Raw genomic sequence first — 25,646 nt, forward strand, 5'->3', positions numbered from 1 at the left:
ATAGCGCCATTTTCGTAATAATAATACCCCAAGGGCGCTTTACAAAGTGATTATATAAAAAAATAAAATTAATTTTAACTTTTTAATTTAAGAAAAATAATGTACTTTGTCACCACATGCTAAGAATTTATTCAAATGCTTTAGAGAACAAGGGGGTTTTAAGTTTCTTCCGAAACATCACTTCACTCTCACAGTTTCGGACTTCTGCTGGGAGAGCATTCTATGCCGTAGGGCCTGCGACCGCAAATGGACGTTCATCGAATTTAGTGCGCTGTTTGCGTAGAGGTATAATAACTTATAATACTCAATACCTACAATAATAACGTATAATACCTACAATTTATATTAATTTGCCGTCTGTCTACGGATTTTTCGACTCAGTATTTGTGTAGTATTTAAAATACTGGGAAAATATCGAGTTAACACAAAAATACATTCTTTACACATTGCGTCATAAAAATATTTCAGTAACAGATCGAGTTTCAAAACGACAAATAATGTACCTACTTATTTACGTTTTTCTATAAATGTTTTTTAAGTCCAAGATTTCTTTTATTTGTAGTCTAGAAAATACGCCGTACAAAGATAAAATAATTTATAAATAAAAAATAGTACTCCCCTTGGATATGTTTTGTTCGAATCGGACTATTTTCCTAGGTGTGGTGATGACTAAGCATTCATATTTTCAACCCCTCCCGTTTATCCATTTCTGTGATTAATATCATGGACAAATAGTATTATGTAACTCACCCTTTTTATCGTCAGCTGCGCCATTGTTTTGATACAATACCCAAAGATACACGCTTCGTGTTTTCTCAATAATAAATTACACCTCGATCATATACATATGTTTAATTTATGTATATGATTTTTTTTTGTTACCAGTATGAAAGAATAATATAATTCTTTTTATCTCATCTGATATTTTTAATGTCTTATTTTATTAAATTATAGCACCAAATAATTATTTTCTAACGTACGGTTTTAGGGAAGATTCAGTCATATAAAAAGTACCTACACATTAAAAACTTTTGTTATTCTGGAATAACTCTGAGCTTATATATATATTTTTTTTTACAATTATTTTTTAACGTTGTATTTGGAAAAAAAACTGGTCTAAGAAAATAAAATAAGACTGAAATATTGACAAGTCTAGTGACTCAATTCACTTTTTGCATTTACCGCCGTTTGACATGAGCGTTACCGGCGCCATCTTTGTTTGATTTTAACGTATGTCGGTAAAGCAGCATACTTTAATGGTAACACAATGTTTATGTTTTCGTATTTCGTCCGCCTCCCGCGCCTGTCTGCGCAACTGACAGTTATTGTAAGTTTTGAACGCGGTGTGTCGTCTTAAATGTTGCTAATAGATTTTTAAAACAATTCAGTTTCGTTAATGAAAGGTAAAATAAATAAACTACTGTGATCTGTCCGAGCATCGCGGCATTCGAACGGTGTGCGTAAGGAAAGCGTCTTCGCCGTGCATTTTGTTTGTCGATAAAGAATTATTACTTTCTTGTTTTGTAATGCTACGTCGCGTCGATTGAAAGTATAATTATTGAGTGCAATTTAAATAAAGTTATATTCGTGGTTTTATTTCAGATAGTGAGTGCATTAACTGTGATGTTTTTCTAAGTGTCTGTGTTTTATTAGTGTGTCATTAAGCATATTAACAGGTGTTCGTCCGTCATTTCTTGCGAGAGCTTCATTGGCTGGCTTGGTGAAATTGAAATGCACACAGTATTCATACGCTTTTAGTTTTATTTTTTATCTAGTTCGTATGATATTAGGTCTTTTATTATTGGAAAAATACAACCGGTTTTTAACACAGCCGTAGAAAACATCGCCCGCCTTGTTTTTTAAACAACAACTTTGTTGATTTTCTTGTCACACCTTACTCAATTAGTTAGGTATTACGATTGGATTGACCTTTATATTTTCTTTCTATGATATTTAAAATGAAGAATATTACATACAGTCTTGTTCTACCTACATAATAAACTGTTTTTTTGTTGTTCGGGTTGTAAGTTGTAACGCGGAGTGGAGCGTTCTTATAAATGGAAAAAACAAATAATTCATTCTTATTCCCGGTTTTCGGAAGATCAAAATTTTTATATAAAAAAATATTATCTGTAAGAAATTTAATATATTTCAACTTTTCATACGCTTGTTAATATTTGATTGAAATTTCAAGTTATCTTAAAATATTAATTCCACAAATCGCTTGTTAACTTTCACAACCTCGTATTTAAAAAAAGTGCGATTTTACGAAAAACTTCATGACTCGCTCTAAACAAAAATAAATAAAAATCTGTTAATGTAGAATAGAAGTTCTATTAAAGATGCATCTAGGTAATTCAATAATTTTATTTATTTAATTTCTTAAACAATATTTTGAGTTTGTCCAAATTATTGTGGACAAGGACTGGATTCATCTCCCGGGGGAGCTGTTAACATTAACATATTACAACAGAGATGAAGAACATTTTATAGAAGGTAATAGAGAAGTCTGGATATCTACAGGGCTTATGACCTGTCATTGGCTAGTTTAAGTGGCCACGGCCACTTTACACACCGTGTAACTTTAACCATTCTGCCTATTATTTATAGCACCATTTTCGTCATATCACCTCGAGGGCGCTGTACAGTAAACATCTCAACTCCTAGCTACAGAGCGCATAATCAGTTGGCTCTTAATAAAAGATAGAAAATTCGATTTGATTACATTGAGAAGTCTATCGTCAGCCTCATTGTATATTGTAATCGGTGACAACCCTGATTTCAATAATATATTTTTAAGAAAATAATTTAATTCGTTTATTGTTGTATTGATTGTCAATATTTTATTTCTAATAATTAAAACTCGCATCCTTGGAATTAGTTGGATGAATGAATGATTCATCTTATATATTATTCAAAGCATTGTTATAAACAATGCCTATTGCCCACTCATATAAATAATACATTTTATATTATACTTATTGCAAACTGTCTCGGAATGTCCAAAGGCAGTGAGTGAGTGAGTGCGTCACAAACGCCTTTCAATATGGAAGATAATATCTTCTGTATTTAAATTTATAGCAACAGCTAGAAAAAAATATTTTTGAGAAAGGAATACAGTCTAGGCATTTACTGGGTTAATGACATGTCATTGGATGATTTAAGTGACCGCTTTCCACACTGTGTGACATTCACAATTCTCCCTGTTTGTACATCAACATTTTCTCAACTCTTCCACGTTTTGACTTTTACGAAGTAAAAAAACCGAAACCTTTATTGATGTGGGTGAGATCCATATTTATTTATTTTTATTTATAAATTTATTGCAAAAAAATAATGTACATCATTAATAACAGGGAATCTTTATAAAACCAATTAATGTAAAATGAAAACGGAGTGTTCTCTGTTTATGATAGTCTCCATCTAACATGGCACAGCCTGCTCTAAGATGGAGATTTTCTATCTTTAGAGCGTAATTAGTCTTATACTAATATAACAACAACATTAAAAAAAACTAAAACTACTTAATTATAAATGCCTAGCTAATCAAATGTAAGAAATTAAAAATCATTATTATACAAATATAGAATATATATTTATGTGCCAAGAATACATGTTACTTAAACATAAATAATATAGTATAATATATAATAAAACAAATATAAAGCAATGACATACATAAAAATATAAATAAATATGTGTACCAATTATATAAAGTACTACGTTTATGAACCCAGGGGTGCTATTCTGAACCACTCTCGCGGCACAAGAAAACAGTTTTTCTCGTGTATTTTGTATGTAAATACTCGAGATAATACGACCGCGAGAGCGTTTGGAATACAAGCCCAGGGCCCCGATTACAACGGGAAGTTAACATTTATCTTCAATTTTATCTAAAAAGTAAAATTAAGTTTTTTGTATGAAAAGCAAAATATGCATCCATTTTTTTTCTTCTAAACGTGTTCAATTGGGTTACCGACGAAGGTACTTTAAATTTTCATGCAAATAAATTTTTAAAAACTCATTTTCGTATACAAATACAGGTTTTTCTGTAAAGAGAGTCGAAGATAACTCTATTAACTTTCCATTGCAATCGGGGCCCAGGACCTCAGAATAGGAAGTTAACCATTGACATATTAATACACATAGGCATGCCCTGAGCCGTCAAAAATGATGGCACTCATGCTCAGTCACTCTCAACGCGTATTTAGTCGTTCTTCGACCAGCCAGGTGTGACGTTTAGAATCGAAAACAAAATAACGAAACCTTTCGGATAATCATTTAAAAAGGATTGTGTAGCTTTCTATTTTTAAATATTTGTTTATGAGTGATTTAACAAAGCTTAAAACAATTAATATTCGAATATAAATATTATTTTTGTACACGCCAAACTACGCATGGCGACGCTATAGCGGATCTTCCTTTCAGGGATGCACTGATAGGAATACGTTTTTAAAATATATTAAATGTGAGTTAATATTATTTTTGAATTTTCCAAAATCCAGTGAAAAGAAATAAATACGTAGATATCATAAGGAATTTAAGGAAAGAATCAGATTGGGATCCACCAAAAACGAATTTTTTATCGTTGAGGTTAAATATAAACTTTTTTATTTACCAAAAATTAGTATCTCTTTGGTAGCGTATGCATGATCGTTTAATGCAGCCCTGGTGTAAATAAATAAACTATAGGTGCATTTTCATTTCAGTACTTTTAAAAATATTTTACTCTGTAGGGCGCGGCGCGTCTATGTTTTAATTCCAATGAAGTTAACAGCAGTGTCTTCGAATAAAGTAAAATCGAAGTTTCTCTACGAAAATGTGTATATTTTTATGAAAATTTGAAGTACCACTGTCGGTAACCAGGAAGTTCAGTGCAACGGGAAATTGTTTATAAAAATATTTTCTTATACTCTCTAAAAATTAGAGCTTATAATTGTAAAGTGAAGTTCCCGAAAATAGATGAAAGAACAAATAAAAGTGATTTTAATAAAAAATTAACTACTTCGAACTACGTCACAAGTTCATCCGAATCAATTTAATGATGAGCGTTGTAATAGATTTCCGGTCTCCGGGAACCCAACTTATTAATCAGCAGAACTCGCCGATTAGAACGTGTGACGTCACAGGCGTAGTAATTTCAAAATAAACGTACTTTAAATATCACAGCGCTGATAATACGATACATAAAAATATTTTGGTTTAGTTTAATAGTCTATTAACTTTTCCCTCACTAAGCATCCAAAAATTACACATGATCCGAACGGGGGGACCAAACAACCCCAGCGCCTACTTGTATATGGCATCAGGAGAATAAAACGTTGGAAGTGTTTGACCGTGCAATAATTTATTCATGTTTGCGCGTTCACATATTTTACTTATTCGTGTATTTTATTATTTTTTTTTACTTAAAGTGAAATTGACCAAATCGGTCTTTGGGGGATTCGAATCCCTCTCTTTGGTCCGGCTAGATTAACATTTTTTTTTATTTTTTTTATTTTATTTAGAAAACATACAGTCATACAAAATAAGTACTAAGAACAACAATTTTTTAACATAAAAAGACCAATTAAGTTTTCATAAATTAAAAAGATATAAACATTAAATGTGACAAAAAATAAAATAAAAACATATAAAAAAGGTATAAAAAACTACTGAACTTTCTCATTAAACATGTTTTAAAAACAATTTCATGTGAATATAAAAATTTTATGAACGGAAAATTCGATTTTATTTTGCAGACGACTGACGATTACTCTGTTAGCTTCCTATTGTAATACGGGCCTCGGGAATGTGAAATATTGCAGTGTGAAAGCATCCTTGTACCGTATTTTGCGGACGATAAGATACATCGGACCACAAGACGCACCCTAATTTTTGGTTGAATTTTCAAAACAAATGAGTGCGTCTTATGGCCCGAAAAATACGGTAATAAATATGTCGGTCGAGCGTGTCGGGAACCGAACCCGGCGGACGTAAAATAATAAATTATCAGTGCCTGCTTATTACAATACTTGATTGAATTCGACGATTGAGTTTACATTTGAATTCAGCAAATAAATTTACATCAATCGACTCGGCACTGTCTGCTTGAATCTGAAATACCCAGACAACAATCTGCTTGCTTGTTTTGATTCGTTTTTTGTATGAACTGAACCGCATTCCCTCAATGATGGTCACCGAGAAGAGTATCGTAATTGTACATTTCTCTTTCGAAGATAATTTTTCTTCAGCAATTTAGTGTCTTCTGTCATTCGTAACGTAATCATTTATTAACATATAACAACAGAGATGAAGAACATTTAAAGAAGGTAGTATAGATGTCTAGGCATCTACAGGGCTTATGACCTGTCGTTGGCTGGTTTGAGTGGCCACTTTACACACTGTGTAATATTCACCATTCTGACTATATTTGAACATCTATATTACTTCAATTCTTTCATCTGTTGATGTTTGTGAAGGTTAAGAGCTGAAACCTTTATTTATGCGAGTGAGATTCATATAATTGAATTATTTTACCTACATACTAGGCAACGCCTGACATTTTTATTTTTTCAATTTCTATACTTCTCCATGGACCAGGTGGATTTATCAATCGATTTATCATATCGATTTACCTTCTTTAAAAATGTTCTTCATCTCTGTTGTAATATGGTAATGTTAACAGCTCCCCAGGGAGTTGAATCCAGTCCTTGTCTACAAAAGTTTGGACAAACTCAAAATATTGTTGATAAATAAAGTAAAGCATAAAGTTTTAAATAGCATATTATAAAAAAATGGCAAAAATTTAAGAAGTTCTTGAGTTTAAGTGTTTTAACAATTCACCGGCCCTGAAGATGCATACTTAGGCGAAACCGCTTTATTGGTTAGTAATAAAAAAATAACAAGGCATTTAATCGATATTTTTATAAAAATCATGAACTATGGGGTTTTTACAAGAAACGTAAATGTTAACATAATATTTTTTCCAAATATAGTTACTTTGCAGCCTGATGACCATGAGGCTATTGTAAAATATTTTCCTTTCAATACACTTTCACGATTACATATTTTCGGAATGTGTCATGGCTAAAATATTTGTAGCTAATCTTCAGCTTGCGGTTTTACACAAGTCCAAATAAAATCCACGAGAACTTAGCTCCGTAATCAGTATGAAAAAAACAATAGCTCATTGTAATTCTTACCAGTCAGCAGTCAGTGTATCATCGGAATGACCTTCATGCATTCATGTTTTGGTTTTTGATACGGCGTTTGTTTTTTAGGTTATGTATTTAACTGTAATATTTTTTTCAATTTTTTATATTGTTTTATGAATATTAAAATTAAACAAAAATACTGCATTTCGATCATACTCAGGAAGCCAGAACGAACTCCGATAATTCTCTCTCTGGATTGGTTTGTATCTCCTCTGCCACTCCGATCTGTCTTGTGCGCTTCTCTTTAGGTCTTCACAATATATGACCTGCAGCTCATCTCGATCTTTTAGTCCTATTCAAAATCCTTAATTCACTATTCAATGCGCCAGAACTAATTGACGTATAAAACATATTAAATTTGGTAATGTATCCAAAATAAAACACGTTTATCGGATTTTAATTATACTTTATTTCTTTTAATATGCAAGAGGGTATATTGTCCTAACCTAAATGTCCTAACAAGACAAAACGCGTCACAATTTTGGGAAGGAATCTCATTTTGGTCGAGGTAGGAAAAGTTGAGAAATTTATAAAGGAGATATGTCTATGGCTACCAATTATAATCGCCTGCGATTTTTCGGATTGATCAGTAAGCCGTTATCTCTTGATACCATTGAACTCGTTATTACTCGTGTCACTATTTACATTATGAAATATTAGAATAAAAATTACTGACTGAGATGAATGCTCATGTTCGATTTCTGAGATGCTAGATAAAACTTGTAAAACATGCGCTGTAAATCGTAATTGATTCTGGCACTATGGTTGCATCGTCTGCGTACCACGTGATGTTGATGACCTTTTCTCCCTTAGTACTAGATTTACCACTTCCTCCGTTGAAAGCGTTTTTATTTATTTATATTGTTTGTGAAAGAAAAGTTTTTTGATTTATATATTGTTGTGGTATATTTAGTTCTAAAGATGTTTAGTATGCTTGGTTTCTTTGTCATTCTGAATATGCGCTTTATAAATTTGTAAAATATTATTTAAGTACCGAATTGTGTTGTAGTAACTCCAGGGTACGTATTCTGATGGGAAGTTAAAATTTATCTTCAATTTTATCTACTAAGTAAAATGACGTTTTCAGTATGAAAAATATAATATATTTACAATTTTTTTTCTAAACATGTTCAATTAGCGGTTACTAACGAAGATACTTTGAATTTTCATACAAATATACACATTATAGTACATAAATATCGATATTAGTTTTACCGTCTCAGTATATAACGATGAAGACATTCATAACCGCTCTTTCGATCGTCTATAGAGAAAAAAATGATAATTGTGTACGGAAATGAGTATATTTGCATGAACATTTAAAGTATCTTCACCAGTAACCTATAATAATACACGTTTAAAATAAAAAAATGTGTGCATATTCTGCTTTTCCGAAAACTTCATTTTACTTTGTAGATAAAATTGTAGATAAATGTTAACTTCCCATTGTAATCGGGGCCCTGGGAATGTTATTAATTTGTATCATGCTTTGTATTATATGATTTATAAATAATTAAAAAACTAACTCCAAACCTTTATCACGAATTATAAGTATGTGGGTAACCTACCTAAAATGATTTTCCCTCTTTGTATGACACGACACTGACGCCTGTTCCTACTGACGTGGGTACATACCCACATAGGTAAACACAATGTATGCATACATTTTCTAATGAATCGCAGCGTTCGACAAGCTGAATCCGCAAATAAATAATAAAGTGAACGTCTGCTGTCTGCACATAGGTACTGAGCATTGAGCATAGCGTAATTACAACATGTGTTATGAATAATTACTCATTGCCCGTATTTATTTCTCCGTTTCAGTCTTGCTCTTTCGTCGCTTGGCGCCTGGCGTCACTCTTCCAGTCTTCTTCCCTTGCTCCGTCAGCGTCATGCAATCTCCGCTGCGCTGCGCGACAATATTGGTCCATACGCCATTTTCCAAACAACGCATTATTGTAAAATAAATAAAACAACTTTGTTTTTAACTACTAATTTTTATTTTCCACCGACCGGTTTCAAAGCAAACAAGCTTCTTCGTCAAGGTTTACGTAACTAATGAATTGATTCCTTTTTTATTTTTACTAATAATAAAAGAACACTTAAGATGCGTAAATAATAATAATTTTTCTGAATTCGCAAATCATCTGATAGAAAATAATCATAACTTCAATAAAAACACTGGATTAAAAGTACTTCATATTGAAAATAAAATATTAAAATTAGACAACATAGAAATCTTAGAAATTAAAAAAGCGATTCATAATAAAAAAACAATAATTAATAACCAAATAAACAATATTTATTTTAGTCCTCTCCTGTCTAACTTCGAAAAAAATGCTATAAAATTACCACCCGTGTGAGGAAAAAACGACTTGATTTATTGGGTCCACGTGTAGTATTTAGTGAACATGATAAAAATAAAAAAAGGAATCAATTCATTAGTTACGTAAACCTTGACGAAGAAGCTTGTTTGCTTTGAAACCAGTCGGTGGAAAATAAAAATTAGTGGTCAAAAACAAAGTTGTTTTATTTATTTTATTATAATGAATAACCACAAAGTTAGTGCTTCAAATATAAACTTTATAATGCATTATTGATTTAGAAACTGCTTTATTTTATTATATTTTACACATAGCGCCACGCCATTTGCAGAATTAAATACAAAAATAACAATACTAAACCGATAAAGTTCAATCCGCATTCAATGGATCTGACAGGGTTTCAAGAACACCCTGTATATATGTTTTACCATTATTTTGTTGTCCATTCGTTCCACATGACCAAATCATCTCAGTGACCATTTCTTAATCTCGTCAATTATCTAGTCATAATTATCAAATGGCGTGATGGTAGAAGGCAATTATCAATTAAAGTGCTTTCTAAAAAAATAAGCGGTAATATTATACTAAGCTAATGAGACAGCAGCTTTTAGCCATGCAACTATTCGGATATAGGTCGTTACAATCCCAATCTGACAAAGCGGTTGACTTGCAGTTTGAAGTCGCGATATCTGCTTGCTGTGTGTTAATGTAATGTCTACACGAGCACTTTTCTCAACCGTAATATAAATATTGGTTCTGATGTATGTGTTCTGCATGACAAGAACCACAACTTGCACTTAATTCAATGCCTACACATTTCAAGAGTCCGGCGGAAACTCATTCTCCCTCTCTTTTCTCTATCGCACTCTGTCCTGTGTCTTATTTATTTATTATTTTTTTTACTATTTTTTTTTAATAAAAAAAGAATCACACGAGCTCTTAACATTTACTCAAATATATATATTTTTAACTAATTTTTTAAACCATTTCCTAAAAGTCGTAAATAATTTGTGTTGAAAAAATAAGAATCGAGTTATGGTAGTGGGATTTAAAGCTCGGAACTGTGCGTCCACAATACTACCACGAGACCGCAACCCGATTTCAACAACAACAACAAATCATCGGGCCGTTTCTCTGTAAGGGTAGGCAGAGAGTATAGAACGCCACATCACTCTATCTTTGCATACATATCTCGCTTCCTCAACATTCATAAACCTTCTCATGCTCACGATTATTCTGACTTTTGACATGTCCATCTTCAAGTATTTGTTGGATTTGGTCATGCCACGTCTTTCTCGGTCTTCCTATATTTCTGCATCCATCAACATTCGCACTGTAAATATTTTTAGTCGTTCTTTCGCTGTCCATTCGCACTTAATAGTCGATTAACAAATTTAAAAAAAATGCAAAAACCACCGAACCTTCTCATTATTTTTCGCTAAAATGAAATTTTAAAAGTCAATTGCTCACGTCTCAGTATTAAAATATATATATATCATAGAAATAAGAATAGTCCAGAAGGAGCGTAGAATCATATTTGAATACATCGGACTGTGTCCAATAATTCCCCCACTATGCCCTGCTTTCGCCGCGCGCATTCGTGAGGTCGCAGCGTAATGTTGCACGATGAGAAAAAAATCATAACACATGTAAGGTAAAAAAAAAGCAATCTGTTAATTTCTATAAAATTTTATTGCTCACGCGGGAATATTGATTGACACAGCAGAGTAGATAAGTAAAGGGTAATTTAATAAGAGTAATTGAATTAATGAACTTTGAACTTAAAATATTAAACAAATTTTATTTTACATAAAACGGATATAATAATATCATGTTGAATAATATTTGATGTTTTGAAGATAATGTCGGTCAAATGTCCACCACAGAGTTGTTTAATCCGAGATCCAATTTTCATTAATTCTCTCATTAGATGAGCAAAGGTAAAAAAAAATACTACCCTGGCAACACTAACGAAATTTCCATTTTGTTTCTTCGAAAATCTGACAGATTAAAAAATAATTCAATTTTTAAGTATTGCATTTGTTATATATACATTTATTTGCTAATTACACATGAAATGTGATTTCATCCTGATTTCTACACTTGAAAAGGACACAACACGGCATGATTAAATTTGAATCAGGAGTTGCGTACTGAGCGACGTCTACAAAGAAACTAATGGGTCAAAACGTAAACCTACTCATTTATGAGAAGTTGAGTAAACTTCTGTTTGATGTGCGTATGCGGTTTCTGAAATATTCTTAATTCTATGCATACACACTTAAAACAACGCCGAGCGGCTCACACATATATATTTTTACTGACAAAAATCTGGTTTTCAAAGACCTTGTGGTTTGTAGGCGGCGAACTGGTCAAGTATCGGGATATTGTTGTGGCGATAAAAGCGAGAGTTGGGCGTTGGACGCACGCCGCGCCTATCACTGGCTTACACCTGTTTATCACATAAATTTTATAAGTCTAAATTACATTTTGTTTTAAACGGAGTAACCCGCTAAGCTTCTTTGAGGCTTGTCAGCAGGTAGGAAAGAGAGGATGTGGAAGGAGTTTTGAAAAATACACAATACCCAGACTCGGAACAATCTTTCTTGGTTTTGTTTTCTTGCAACTGGCAGGAAACAAACCCGCGACGCCGCCAGTCTCACAGTTCTTACCCGAAAAGATACGGCCAGGTAAAGTCTCACTAACTACGTCATGGAGCCTGGCAAAATTAAATTTTCAAAGCTATACAAGCTTCTTTATCAAGGTATACTTAACTATATTGCTTTGAAACGGTCGGTAGGAAAAAAAAGTTGTTAGAAACAAAGCTGTTTTTATTTTTTTTACAGTATATTTAATTTTGCCAGGCTCCATGACGTAAATAGTGAGACTTTACCTGACCGTATCTCTTCGGGTATGAGCTGAGAGACTGGCGGCGACGCGGGTTTGTTTGGGACATCCAGCCTAAGTGGCCTTTGTGGTGTAGTGGTCAAGACGCTTGACTCACGCACGGAAAGTTCCGGGTTCGATTCCCGGTGAGAACACAAAAATTAAAATGTGATTTTTCTCAAGCCTGGTTGTTCTGTAATGTAATTACCTCTGTAATTAGGCCTCCTGGCCTGTTGTGGTGCAAAAAAATAAAAAATAAATAAAATGAAAAAAATAAAAATAAATTAGGATTTTTACTAAAATTTCTTAAAAATCCAAATAACTTTTGAACGACTGAGTATCGCGGAACATACATGGGGGTTAAACCGATAGGCATTGAGGTCATCCATCGCTCTGCCACCGATGATCCACCCTCCCAGTTACAGGCTGTATATGTATACCAATTTTGATAAAATTAATACAGTTTTTTACAAACGTGTAGGCATACGTATTAAAAATATTGTTTATTACAATGAACTTAAAATGATTATTAATTAATCAAATATGGCTACATCGAGTTGCGATATGTAAACATGCATGCAATTTTGGCATTATGAATGGTTAACTTCTACATATATATTATAATAACATAATGTTGTATGCAGATCGCAGATGTGTTACTACGTGCTATGAATGTCAGTTGGCAATATACTCAATAGTATTTGCCGGAAACCAGTTGAAATGTCTCGTTATAAATAATGTCAGCAATGCCACGCACACGTGGTCGCCAGTCAGTGGTAGAAATTCGTCACAGACCTCCTGGCCTCTATATGCTATACACTACTCGTAGATAAAAAAAGAAAATAGTAAATTATTCCTTTTTTTAACATTTTTTATTTTTTTAAGGTTTATGATATACTGTTCAGTAAAAAAAAAATTTTGCTACTTATTAGTAGCATACAAAATATTTTTAATTTGTAGAATTACCGCAAAAACGGTCATAGCATTGGCCACGCCCCTAATACGTCACGATTCATGTTCATTTTCAACATTGTTCATTTCCATTCAAATTTTTATAGAACATCGCCACGAATCTTGATGTCACAACTATTAATGCCAAACATGTCGCGTTTTTCTAGCAAAATATTTTTTCATGATTTTTTTTTTAATTTTTTTTTTTAACTTTTTTTATTAATTTTTCACGCCCACAAGGCTTTTACATACATGGAAGTTATATAAAAAAAGTATATAAACAGCATAAAATTTAAAAAATACAATATTAAGCAATAAAAGACAGAACAGCGTTTAGAAGTAAAGTTGGTATAAAAAAAGAAGATGAGAATATAAACAACATAAGTTTAAGAAAATACAATATAATGAAATCAAAGATAGAAACAGTGTTAAGAAGAATAGTTGGTATAAAAATAAAAAGATGAGTGTATAAAAAACATAAATTAAAAAAAAAACAATATAAAGAAATAAAATATAGAACTGTGTTTAGAAGTATAGTTAGTTTAAAAAAAAAAAATAATAAGCTGTAGAAGCTAGATATTAAAAAAAAAGAGAAAAGTTATATATGAAAACATTTCTCCACAATATCCATATTGATTTTGAAAAAACAATTAATTTATCTAAATCCATTTCATATATTTTCATCGGTATTCGTAGTAATGTGATATTTCCCTATAAGGAATTTAAGAGTGTATGTGTCGCGAGCAGTTTTATGAATTGGTATTTGAACACAACTTTTCTGTCACTCTCTCGCAGATGTCTCCTCGATACTGTGCGAAAGGCAACTGCACGTCGCACTGATTATGCCTAATACATCATCCCCAAGCCCTGTGTTGAGTTGGGACTAAAACTCCGTTGCGCACTGCCAGTCTAGTTTCGATTGATACATTTTTATTAGCAATTACAGTGCTTAGTCCGCATTTGTAATTTTTGTCACATGTAATATTGACTTAATTTATGAAAAAACATATCTTTTTTACCTATGTTTTAAAATTAAATACGGATGACTATATTTTTTTCTAATAAAACAACACTTCCATGCTTTTCTTGTGTACATTTTGTTAAATGTTCGTCTGCAAATATAAACTTTTCATCGCGGAAAGGAAATAAAATTTAATTTCTCTTTGCTGTTTGATTATTCCGTTCGTGTTTGGATCCAATAACATCTCATCGACCATGAGTAATTTGCGTGATATTTGTGATTGGAAGAAATTCGCCGCAGCCATCTTGATTCCCGATTCATCCGTTGGCTTATTTATGGACAATGACAAATTTACAATTCTATTATTGATGTAAGCAGCAAACAGTCACCAGTGGACCGATCATGAATATATCTACCGTTGGTGGTAACATATTACCGACACTGAAGATAAATCTGGGCCCCATTACAATGAGAAGTCAACTGGCTTTTACTGTCTATTAAAAAAACATCGAATTTTGTACGAAAATTGTAAATTTGTATAAAAAATGTATGTACCCTCGTTAGTAACGTGTTACTGAAGATGTTAACTGTCTATAAAATAGCATAGAATTTTCCAAACAAAAACGTCTATATATCGTCCCACCTCAACACAGGACTTTTAGTCTTAAAGAGTTGGGACTTATGTCTCAAATAATGTACAATAAACTTATGTATGTAAATAAATAAATAAATACATTTGTACGAAAAATTGATGAATCTTCGTCAGCAACCTGTTACTGAAAATGTTAAGTGTCTATAAAATAACATCGAATTTTCTACACGAAAATATGTATGTTTATATACTTTTTAATAAAATATATTATCTTCGTCATCATCATCATAATTCCATGTCCGCTCCCTAGTTGGTGCATATGGTGTCCTCAAGGAGCCTTTATGCATCTCTATCGGCTGCCGATTTCCGTGCGTCCTCCCAAGTCAGGTTCGCGTCCCGTTGTTATGACAAACTTCCGACGAACAATCAGTAGCGGACGTCCAGGACGTCGAGAACCTTATGCCTTGTTAAGCAGGCAAGCGTGGTTAAGGCTCTCAGGAGGCATCCGCAGTATATGGCCCAGCCAACTGTATCGCCTCCGCTTGATGACAATTGTCTTCTACTTCATTCCTCACAAAGTCAAACCACTGCATACCCAAAATTCTTCTGAGACACCTGTTCTCAAAACTCGGTATTTTGCTGTCTTGGGCCCCAGTGGCAAGATGTTATATACTGCCTATAAAATAATATAGAATCTTCTATCCGAAAATGTGCATATTTGTATAAAAAAAAAGTATGTACATTCTCTCGTCAGCCGTCAGTAACCTGTTACTGAAGATGTTGAAAAAAATTATAAGAATATAATAATATCACTCTGTCAGATTTAAAATTTACACTCAAAATGCATTATGTAACTTAGTAGACATTATAATAATAAATATGTACATCTCCCTCCCCCTCATTATCCTCTCTTTAAGCATTCTTGTCCTAATCCCGCCCAATTTGCAGTAACTTAAATATTTACGAGTACATGAAAATATCATTTTTATATGTATAAACTTATATGTATTTATTTGATATGTTATATATTTTCTTTACTAACTTTGTATACTCTGTGGAAATTTGTAATTAGTTCTGAGTTTATACACTATATCTGTTTGTTTACTATAAATATGTAAGTAGAACTGTTGATTTCCCAAACATATTTTTTTTTTTTACAGAAATGTCGCCTTTACAGACAATTAAAGATAATTCTATTAACTTCCCATTATAAGGGAATTTCAGCCCTACGGAAAATTGGATACAAAAATGTTTTCTTAAGCGCGGTAAAAATTAGAGCATTTAATTATAGGGCAAAGTCTCTTGAAAATGTACGAAAATAATATTTAAAAATATTTTAATAAAATCGAACTACGTTGAACGACGTCACTAGTTAATATTTTATTTAATTTAATTTGTTTCGAATACAAACAGATGTACAGGTAAAATTAATATTTAAAAAAAATAAAACCATATAAAATGTATACATAGTAGGGCCTGCCATCCAATTATATGTATTCACTAAATAATACTGTAATAAAGCGACGACGGCTTAAAGTTTAAACTATATAAATAATAAATATACCATACATTAAAATAAGATAAATATGGACAAAACAAGGATATAGTGGAAAAGAAATTGATAAGGAGTGGTGAAGGATTATTGAAGGATAGTAAGAGTGGAAAATATGAATCCACCAATGATAAGAGAGTTGTGGAAGATTTCCGGTTTATTTACTGTCAACGGACCAATCGGCAGAACTGACCGAGAAGAAGCGGAAGAGAACTTGTGACGTCTTACGCGTAGTAGTTTCAGCACTACAAAACTTTTTTTAAAAAACCACTGAACCTCCTTTCTGGTCTAGGGCCCGCCAGATAAACGCTCGAGCCAGTAAACCATGAGACCGACTAATCTCGATTCGATGCCTTTAGTAAAATTTTGTGCAAAATAATGCTTGGGGGTAGAATCTAAATAAATTAAACAATAAGTATCCTCCCATCCCAATTTTACAAGGGCGGTTAGATTGGCACGGTACATGTGAAACGGGACATTATGAACCATTTTACACATATCATCTAAATCCACACGATACGATACAATTACGGTGGATTCATATTTATTATTTTCTTATTTATTTATTTAAGTAACGTCTCTCAAGTGAGAATTCTGACAAAAGAAATCAAGTTAATCATTTTGTTAAATAATATTATAGTTTAAAATTTAAAAACGTCTCTAAAAAAAATATTATCTGTATGTCCCTAAATGAGTTTTTTTTTTAAAAACTCCTTGGGAATATTGTATATAATTATGTATAATATGTTTTCAATATAATAAAAAAAAAAAAAAATAAAAAAAAAAAAGTGGAGATTATTCGGCGTCGTGGTGTACTGGTTAGTGCATCTGCCTCCCATTAAATGTATAAAATATGTATTTTTTTTATGTGCGATAAAAATTCATACACTCTTATGTTATTTCATCGTGCCGTGTGGATTTTTACTATCATATGAAATGGACCATCCGAGATAGGATCACTCATTGATGATTTATTCAATCAAGTGTGTAACGTCACCTCTAAAAACTTCACTGGACGCTTTCGCTATTGTCACCAATATACAATGTAATGAGTACCTATTATAATATTGGCCTATTTGCAATTTAGGCATACGTTATCGTAACGAATCATACCCAAATTTCACAAAAATGACCTTTTTACTATCAATGAGCAAGTGCAGGGTTTTTTTTTTATTTATTTGTTAATAGATTATTAAATTAAAAACTTTTATGTATCGTATTATTAGCGCTATGATTTTTTAAAGTCTTAAATTTTGAAATTTTGAAATTTCTCCGCGTGTGACGTCACAAGTTCTCTTCGGTGAGTTCTGCTGATTGGCGCATGGGCTTCCCGTAAACCGGAAATTTATAACAGCACTCAATCATTGGTTGATTCGGAAGAACTACTGACGTCGTTCAAAGTTCGTTTTTATTAAAATATTTTTTATTATTTTTCCATACATTTTCAAGAAACTTCGCGGTACTATAAGGAACTTCAGCCCTACGGGAAATTGGATACTATAAATGTTTTCTTGCGCGCGGTAAAAATTGGAGCATTAAATTATCCGGCAAAATTTCCAGAAAATGTACAAAAAAATATTTTAATAAAAACGAAATATTTTGCATGACGTCACTGGTTCAAATGAATCAACCTATGATATGAAAGTTATGAAAAAAATCCGGTTTGCTTGCCATGGATGGACCAATGGGAAGAACTAATCGAGAATAACCGGAAAAGAACCTCTGACGTCATACGCGGAGTTATTTCAGAAATACACAACTTTAAAATACCGTAGCGCTGATAATACGATTTATAAAAATTGAAAAAAAAAATTTGGCTTAGTTTAATAGTCTTATTACAAATAATAAAAAAACTAAAAACCACTGAACTTTCTTATTAAACCAGTTTTAAATATCCAATTTCCCATAGCACTAAACTTACTAATTTTCTTTTTTGGTTTAAGTTACAATATATGTTTAAAATGGACTCTATCCGTAAATTTATTTAAACAAAATAAATAATCCACTTCTTTTCTGCGTGCGACCGGCTGGATTTCCTCCCTAGGGAGTTATTCATATTTAAATTTATTTTAACAGAGAGGGAAAACATTTTTGAGAAGGGAATATGGAAGTCTAGGCATTTACAGCGCTTATGATCTGTCATTGGCTGGTTTAAGTGCCAACTTTACATACTGTGTAACATTTACCATTTTGCCCATGTTTGAACATTTACATTTCCCCAACTCTAGAGATGACAGGTCATAAGCCCTGTAAATGCCTAGACTTCCATATTTCCTTCACAAAAATGTTTTCCCTCTCTGTTAAAATAAATTTAAATATAAATAACTCCCATAGGGAGGAAATCCAGCCAGTCTGCAAGCATTTGGACATACTCAAACATTGTTGAATAACTACCTGGTAAAAGAAGAAGTATACAAATTGGAAAATTGTTTTCAGGCGTTGCCTAGTAGGTGATTTGGTTCAGCCGGATGAATCTCACCCGCGTGATAAAGGTTTCAGCTCTTTTACATCACAAAAGTCAACAGATGGAAGAGTTGGGGAAATGTGGATGTTCAAACATGGGCAGAATGGTGAATGTTACTCAGTGTGTAAAGTGGCCGCTTAAACCAGCCAATGACAGGTCATAAGCCCTGTAAATGCCTAGACTTCCATATTCCCTTCTCAAAAATGTTTTTCCTCTGTTGAAATAAATTTAAAATGAAAATAATTGATTAAAAATAAAAATATTAATTTATTGTTAATTTACCGATCCGGATAGCAGACATCGGGTCGGCCTAAATTCAAAGTGGCCGAAAGAGAATATGTTGTCGGTGATAGCAAATAGCGATATATACAATCGTACAATGGTCCACTCCACCGCCACCGGGCCGCGAGAACAGTGAGATACCCAGTTCTCGGTTCGTGCCACTCTGGGAGAGAGTGGAACCGGATTGGTCGTGATCGTGAAGCGTCCGGTGCCCACTGGGTCGGAAACCTGATTAATCTCGAGACGGTTGGTTATGGTTGCCCACTAGAGCCGATTCAGACGATTACAGAGGAGAAAGGCAAAACTGGAACGAGACTAAATATTTTGTGTGTCGATCAGATGAACGAAAAGGCGCAAATCCCGTTACGTCGTTTTATTTGTTCATTCACTTAAAGACAGTTTATTACACATTATTTGAGACATGTCCCACCTCCATGGGACTAAAAGTCCCGTGTAGAGATTAGAGTTGTAAAAATAGCGTAATCTACCGAATCGCTCAGTAGTATACCGGTAGTCTACCGTTTCCTACCGTAGTTTTTGTAGTTTATTTTTTAGGTAAAAAATATTAAATATTTTGATAAAATAAATACTTTTTTACTATGATTTAATAATTCTTCTTTTATTTTGAGCCCCTTGCCGTATTTAAAGTAGTTTATCAATGAATAATTTCATAATATTGATGTTTTTTGTTGATATTTCTTGATAAAACTCCATAGTTAATGATTGTGATAAAATTCTAAATAAACTTATCAATGAAACTTCTTGGTTTAGTTTTACTTTTTAATATTTTGACCAACGAGCGCTTTCGCCTAAGTAGGCATCTTCAACCAGTCTTAAAGCTTTATTAGCCCTGAAATTGGCAGAAAAAAAAGTTTTTTTTACGCTTTTGATAGTTAAAGGCTTCAGAATCCCAAACAAAATGTTTTAATCAAAATTTATTATGAATTCTTCGGCTCGTGGTGTAATGTTCAGCGCGTTTGCCTGCAATGCAAAAGGTCTCGGGTTCGATTCCCGACATGGTTGATATGAAATATTTATTTAAATAGGTGTTCTCACACTAGAATATTTCATAGTACCTGGACTGGTACCTGAAGCGTAAGACTGATCATCTTACATTCATGTAACAAAAATGATCAAGATACTCTGCGACTGGTGTACCAACGCAGTTCCCTAGGAAATAATGAATAAAGGAATGTTTTTTTAAAACTCAAAATTCGCTTGAAACATAATTTTTCAGGAGAGGGGTTTTTGAGATTCGCGTCAAATCGCGTGAACAATTTTTGTTCCAAAAAATTACACCTTACAACTAAGTCTGAAGGTAATCTAATTTATATTTCATATACAGTTCTTCATTTTACCACTTTAAAACGTCATAGGTTCTGGTTATCAGCTGTTTTAAATAGCCGATCATATTTGTGTCGAGATAGATTTCGGTTTCCGGGAAGCTACGTTTAGCGTGTTTTCATACGTACTGGGTTATATTTTTAAAGGTCAGCTCAACGCACTGACGACAACTTGTGACGTCACGGGTGGTTAATTTCTCATTTTAAAAACTTAAGCAAATCCTAGCTTTGATAATACGACACATAAAAAAATATTTTAACTGGCTAAATTTGATAGTCTATAAACAAATATGTAAAATTTATTTCCGTGTTTTTTTCATTCACAGGTCATAAGCTCTGTAAATGCCTAGACTTTATATTCTTTCTCAAAATTGTTTTCCCTTCCTGTTGCAACAAATTTAGACAATGTAGTCGTCTTGTCAATATTTTTAACGTTAATTAGGTACAAATTTTTTTTTTACAATTTTATTAAACCGAATTTTACAGCGATTGAAAGATGCCATCGATTATTAGAGGCACCCCGAATTCAGATAATTAATCTAATGCTTTCTGAGGAACAGAATTTCACAGAACATTAAGATATATTTGTTGGAGAATAGTCAGTACATCAAATAAACTATTAAATATTTTAAAGATGCATAAATAAATAAAAAAATGGTCGTATTCTGGCCGAACGGCCTCTTAATTAGCGGAGTGTTAATTCTCTAACCCGGAGGGATCTCTTAGTGATTAATTACTCAATACATTGGATAATACTACTGATACTCTTATTAGGGTTAGGGGTCAATATGCGAACATTCCAATAGCCATTTCGTGGGAAATGTATAATAAAAGAATTTAGTATCACTTTAAAACGATATTAATATTATATTGGGTAATAAGGAGACAGTAGGCTAGCGATCACGCGTGAGATAGGTATTTTATACGATGCATCAAAACAAGTTTTTCTTAAAAATTCCTCAAGCGACCCAGCGTCCGTCTGGCTCTGATGTTTATCTCTGACTAAGTTTTTAATGACTAAGTTTGCGTTCGATAGAAAATAATCATTTACTCGGTTCACTCGATAGAAATTTATATGAAAATCGCGCACGGAAAAATCAATAAAAAACATACAGGTTTTTAATACCTTCATGAACCTACACATCGCATTATAAATAAAATTTTGAGCCGATAACAGTTTCTTATAGCATCTACATAAAAAAAGTAATTACTAAGCAATGATAATAACAATCGCGGTTCAATATTGAAAATAGTTTAGCGTATTAATAAAGAATTGAAGTGAAAAGAAGAATTTCTTATTAATTTAATAATTTTAGGGCCTTCATCATAAACTTGGCATAAAGTTACGCCTAGGTATAGTGGTAACATAAGGATGGGAAAACCATCCTTATTCCACCACTATAATACACTAGGGTAACTTTATACCAGGTTTATAAGGCCCTTATTCTACTAAGTAAAAATCAGACTCGTTTAATAGTGATTTAAAGTATGTTGATGGTGCTTACATAGATTATTATTACTAGACAGGCGCCGTGGCACTGTTTGTTAGACGGCTGACTGTGAAACTGGCGTCGCGGGTTCGGTTCCCGCCAGTTGCAAGAAAAAAATCCAAGGATTTTTTCTCAATTGGTCTGGGTGTTGTGTATTTTTCATTACCTCCCTCCGTATCCCCTCTATCCCACCTGCTGACAAACCTCTAAATAGAGGCTTAGCTAGTTATTCCTTTAAAAAAAAAATATTCATACAATGATATAATATATGTATATTACAAAAAAAAAAAAACGTGTCCCCAACTCCACGAGGCCAAGCGCCCTCTGCTGAGTTGAGATACAATATAATGGAAAGTGGTAGCATACATATTATTCATCATCATAATTCCCTTTCCGTACCTTATGGTGCATAGGGCACTGCATGGTACACCAATCGCAGTGAACTTTGATCATGATTGTAACATGAATGTAGGATGAGCAGTCTTACGCTTCAGGTACTAGTCCAGGGACTATGAAATATCTTGGTCTAAAAACACCGTTTTGAACTAATATTTCATGTCAACCATGTCAGGAATCGAACCCGAGACCTCTTTATTGAAATATTTTATTGAAATATTTAACATTTTTTTTGTATAATCGTATTATGTAATTTTAACTCTAACATCAAGGCTTTTTTTTTTTTTTTTTTTTTATTTATTTATTATGTACATACAATATTACATTTTAGTTATTTTAAGACATTTTTGACATTTTTTTTTTTTTACAGGACTCACCAAGCCAATGAATATGGCTTGTCGGTAAAGATCCTTTACAATTAATCATATGATAGTCCTACATGGTTTTATAATAATAATTACTACTAACTTAGATATAGGGAGCGAAAAAAAAGTACATGTAATTGATGCTTTCAAAAAAAAAAAAAATATTTAGTAGATGTAAAAAAAAAAGCAAAAAAAATAAGTGAATGATCACGCAATTTTAAGATAAAAAAAATAAATAATTACAGAACCGGAGTACCAAAATTTTAAACATAAGTGTTTACATATTTAATGGGCACAAAGCATTTTATTAAAAACATTATTTATTAACATATCCATATCTATATCTATATCTATATGTAAGTCTATATCTATATATCATCCTCATCCATATCCATACATATTTATACCCGTACATGCACACATACATATCCATACATACATATATACACATATATACACATACATACATACATACATACATGTGAACATACATATACACACACAAACATCCATGAAAATATTACTTAGTTATAAATTCTATTTTATATATGTCTATATTTACAAATATTCAATTTTTTAATATATAAACTCCTGATCGAATAGCCAGTCTATTATTTTGCCCTTGTCACTTTTGGTAGTGCCATTTCTCAGATTGTTTGGTAACAAATTAAACATAACTGGAACCACATATTTTAAAGTTCTTGTCCCATATTTGTTTCTTGTCTTGCAAAAACAAACGCACTGACCACTATAGTATAGTATACTACGAGGCCGAAAACTATTTTATAGATAGCCGAATATAATCATGTTAACATTTTTTTTTGCACCACAACAATGGAAAGTGAACATTTACGAGTATCTTCGATTTTATCTACAAAGTAAAATTAAGTTTTCTGTATGAAAAGCATACATTTTTTTTTAAACTACTACTACTACCATCACGCTATTTCCCCAACACGTCTATCCTGGCATACAATCCTAGCCTCTTCCACATTCATACATCTTGTCATTCACGCCCTTCGGTTCTGTCTGCTTTTGACATGACCAGACTTAAGATTTTAGTTTATCTGATCATGCCACGTCTTCCTTGGTCGTCCTCATATCACATTGCCGTTCATTTTCGCCATACATACTTGTTTTATTATTCTTTCGTCGTCCATTCGTTCTACGTGACCAAACCATCTCAGAGACCCTTTCTTAATCTTATCAATTACACTTGACTCAGATTTACACTCTCGCCTGATTTCATCATTCGTAACCCTGTCATACATTGGTTTCCCACACATTCGTCTAACAATTATAGGCTGCCGACGAAGATTCTTTAAATGTTCATGCAAATATACTCATTTTCATACACAATTTTTTTTTTATAGACAGTCAAAGATAACTCTGTTTTTTTTTTTTTTTTTAAGAAATATTTGCGTTCTTATGATTTACCCAAATATTTAATTTTGAGGGCCATTTTCAACGAGTTGTAAATAACTCACTATTAGAAAATGGAATCAAGTTTTTTTTTTCATTTAATTTTTTTTGGCACCACAACAGGCCAGGAGGCCCAATTACAGTGGTGAAACATTACAGAACAACCAGGCTTGAGAAAAATCACATTTTTTTAAATTTTTGTGTTCTCACCGGGAATCGAACCCGGAACCTTCCGTGCGTGAGTCAAGCGTCTTGGCCACTATACCACGGAGGCCGCCGAAGTTGGGGTAGAGTGGGATTCGAACCACGGACCTTTGGTCCGTGAGTCCGAGACACTAGCCACGGGACCACAACCCGATCATGTTAACTTCCCATTGCGATTGGGGCCCAGGAGGCGCAATTACGGAGGTGAATTACAACACAGAATACCGACGCTTGATGAAAATCACTTAAAATTTTTGTGTTTTCATCTGGAATCAAACCCGGAACCTTCCGTGCGTAAGTCAAGCGTTTTGACCACTATACCACGGATGCCGCCAAGAATACATTTTTTTTACAAAAACCTTATTTTAATCAACGTCTGGACCACTATAATTTTAGCATTGCATATTTTTTGCACGATTGATAATATGAAAATATATGAGTTGGATTTTCAATATCTTGAAATGATTTTCTTTTCTGATATATTTCTATCGTCGGGATCGTAGACCAACGACGGATGTGCGAAAAATGCGACATTGACTCTATTTTATATTTGATATTAAAAAAGTGATATAAAGGCTTTGCAAACGCACAAAACGGTTAATCGCTACTGACTGCAATGTGCTAAAATACTCGTAAATATGAGTTGGATTTTCAACATCTTGAAATAATTTTCTTTTTTTATAAATTTATATCGTCGGGATCGTAGAACAACGACGGATGTGCGAAAAATGCGATATTGACTTTATTTTATATTTGATATTGAAAAAGTTATATAAAGTCTTTTTTTTCCAGGTTTGAAAAATAAATAAATATATAACGTATATTTATTTATCATATGATGTATATTTCTCTTCAATGAAATGAACAAACGAAATAAAAAGTGCAGTCAGGAATACCACATTTAAGAAAGAAGCGAAAAGTTTTATTTATAATTATTTTTTGTGTAGCACTGATTAAAAGCACCGTTTATTTTATTTTTGTAATTTATGTATATTAAAAATATTAATCATTGAAAATAAAATAAACAAATTACCGCAATACGTCACTCCCCATTATGTACACAAGATTTTTTTTTTCTTTTACGTAATGGGAAACGTTAATGTAAATATATGTATTAAATTTATATGAAAAAATGTATTTAGTAGTTATATTGTATACTTTTTTTAAAATCTGAATAAACTTTTTTTAAAACTTACCCAAGTATCAAATGGTTTACTT

General features: G+C 32.6%; 1 protein-coding gene and 2 long non-coding RNA genes across 11 annotated transcripts in view; 2 read left to right on the top strand and 1 right to left on the bottom strand.

Moving 5' to 3' along the window:
• Nucleotides 1–25,646, top strand: part of spdi (sperm antigen with calponin homology and coiled-coil domains split discs) — a 205,736-nt gene that overhangs the window by 114,545 nt on the left and 65,545 nt on the right. For 3 of the 9 annotated variants that reach the window (XM_088230455.1, XM_088230459.1, XM_088230460.1), the window contains exon 1: nt 1,318–1,403. The exons of the other annotated variants lie outside the window; for them this stretch is intronic. The gene's annotated coding sequence lies outside the window, so the exon portion shown is untranslated. Of the gene's footprint in view, nt 1–1,317; nt 1,404–25,646 lie in introns of those variants that run through there. 9 annotated transcript variants of the gene reach the window in all.
• Nucleotides 10,991–13,764, bottom strand: LOC148279087 (uncharacterized). Its single transcript, XR_015822985.1, has 2 exons — nt 12,448–13,764; nt 10,991–12,146 (listed from the first exon to the last, which is right to left on the bottom strand). It is a non-coding gene; the product is annotated as an uncharacterized LOC148279087 (long non-coding RNA).
• Nucleotides 11,017–13,249, top strand: LOC148279088 (uncharacterized). Its single transcript, XR_015822984.1, has 2 exons — nt 11,017–12,215; nt 12,385–13,249. It is a non-coding gene; the product is annotated as an uncharacterized LOC148279088 (long non-coding RNA).

The sequence above is a fragment of the Micrasema longulum genome, unplaced genomic scaffold (genome assembly GCF_059751315.1).
Source record: "Micrasema longulum isolate JH-2025_06_02 unplaced genomic scaffold, ASM5975131v1 h1tg000769l, whole genome shotgun sequence".
In the NCBI taxonomy this organism is placed as follows: domain Eukaryota; kingdom Metazoa; phylum Arthropoda; class Insecta; order Trichoptera; family Brachycentridae; genus Micrasema; species Micrasema longulum.